A 2,311-nucleotide genomic window follows, 5' to 3' on the forward strand; every position below is an offset into this window, starting at 1 on the left:
CATGGCATGCACAGCAATATGGCGTTATAAAAAACTGCTTTGTCGCACCTTAGTAAGGACCTTATATGTTTGAGCCGTCTAATTCAAAATCACCTTAAATTAATTGAGTGAGTTACGAAATGCTTTGCTATCTATATTACTCCAAAGTATTATAGCTAGCACAGAGGTGCAATTAGAATTCCCATTGGAGAAAAAAGTTTTCACGGCCATTCTTCATGAAATGAGTATGTTACATTTTTTGAGGAATACTGTTTACACCGATGCCATAACAATTTACTGTAAAAGCGCTTGACTTATCTCTTCTCTTGATAACAGGATGTATAATGTTGTGGAGAAGGACTGGTTGGGATTGTAGCCCAATGCTGGACCTTTAAAGAAAATGGGGTATACTTTAAATCTATAAGAGTATCATGTCACTAATTCTTCCAAGTTGTACATGACATCTGTTTTTGGATTAAGTTTATTCATTTTAATATCACTATCAATATGCTAATACTATGTACATAAACGACATTCCACTTTCATTTCTGTACAGATTATCCTACCACCGTCACACGGCCTAGCACTGTGTCCCTGGGAAATTATGGTAAAGTGATGAATGACCGTTTATAACAGTTACAATAATTGTATGAGCCATGGCAACCCTAAAGGTTATGTTTTGAAGCAAAAGCATGACTTAAAACTTTTGCATCACCAAATGCCATACCCCTAGGTGTCAACTCTGGTCTGGTGGAGGAGAACCCATTGGGGGCCCAGGAAAACAGCTGGCAGCCAGGCAAGTAAAGATATAAGACACTTAAAAAAATACTCAAACCATTGCCAACTCATTGTAAGGCATACGTAAGTTGTTCTGATCGTGGGAGAAACATATTTGTCAAAACAACAAATGTTGTCATACTAATGCTTTGTATACCCCATTCAGCTGTACCATCTTGGGCAAACACCATTCAAGGTAACATTTGTTATTTACATCAATGTTACAGCTAATCTAGAAGAACCACAGTGTATGCCAATCATGCAAACTCTTGTAAACTCGTTTTACTTGTCCGTAATTACAGACACATTACAGGTTATGCTCCGGAAGATGGAGACATTGGAGGAGAACCAGCGAGAGGCTCTCCTATTTAGGCGACTACAGGGCAGACACACTGGAGAGGTGCCAGTGATGGACCTACAGGTGGCCCAAACACAGGCTGAACTCCAAGACCTTGAGGAGCGCCTTAAGGTGCTGGAGTTCCGAAAGAGAGTGGCAGGTGTTTGGAGATGCCATGAACTATGGCTTATACGCAGCGTTCAAATTGGTGCTGACAATAAGTTCATGACTTCTAATTGCAGACGCTGTGATGAAGTGGAAGACAGGACTGGGAGAGAAGGCTGTGGAGCTTGTCATAGCGGAGACACTCAAACACGCCCCGGCAGCTCATTCCAAACAAGCAAGGTGAATGAATCATGATTGCAGCTTCTATATCCAACCTTTCACATGGCTATGTGACAAAAAACTAGAATCCCATAATATTTTTTTGATGATGTATATTATTTTAGATGTGATTTTTTATGACTTGTATAGCCCCTTTCACACATGCAATTATGTTGATAGGACACTAACTTATTTTGTGCTTCATTGTCAGGGCCAACAGACAGGACCTGTAGCGGGGACTGGCAGAAGATTTTAATTCACTGTTTGGCACTTTGTTTGAAATAAAATGACTGAATGTTACATGGTAATGCTGCCTCGTTTATGATTAGCTTGAGTTAGGCTACACATCACACAAACATAGTCCTCCTAAAGTTTGCTACCATGTAGCCTATTATACAAGAACAAGTAGCATTTGGGGCAAATGAGGTCTGCATATGAACCGCCCCAATATAAGCAGTAGAATTGAGAAATATAGGTTACTTAATTAACGTCACAGTTATTGACTGGCAACGTCACAAAATTACGTTGCTAGGAGGTCGCGGTTACGGACTGGCAACGTCAGAACATAACGTTGCTAGGAGGTTGCGGTTACGGACAGGCAACGTCACAAGATTACGTTGCGGTTACCTTCTGGCGTCCCTCAGATGCACGGTCTGTGGTCCAGATTCACGGTCCGTCACTCAATGACCAAACGTCATGGCAACGTATGTTTGGTCATCGAGTGACGTTGCGGCAACGAAAGGGCAACGTAACTGTGTTAGCTGGGACCGCATAGGCGGCAGCCATGTTTTGGTTGCGTCATGTTCACAATTTTCACTGCTTTTTGTCGAACCCGTGTTTTGAGTGACTTTGCATGGGTCTCCATCAGGTCAACACATTTGTATTCAAGTTCAA

General features: G+C 41.6%; 1 long non-coding RNA gene across 1 annotated transcript; it reads left to right on the forward strand.

Moving 5' to 3' along the window:
- Positions 1-779, forward strand: LOC134018193 (uncharacterized). Its single transcript, XR_009929886.1, has 3 exons — positions 1-384; positions 536-586; positions 713-779. It is a non-coding gene; the product is annotated as an uncharacterized LOC134018193 (long non-coding RNA).
- The last annotated feature ends 1,532 nt before the right edge of the window (positions 780-2,311 follow it).

Source organism: Osmerus eperlanus, chromosome 4 (assembly GCF_963692335.1).
Source record: "Osmerus eperlanus chromosome 4, fOsmEpe2.1, whole genome shotgun sequence".
NCBI classification, from domain to species: domain Eukaryota; kingdom Metazoa; phylum Chordata; class Actinopteri; order Osmeriformes; family Osmeridae; genus Osmerus; species Osmerus eperlanus.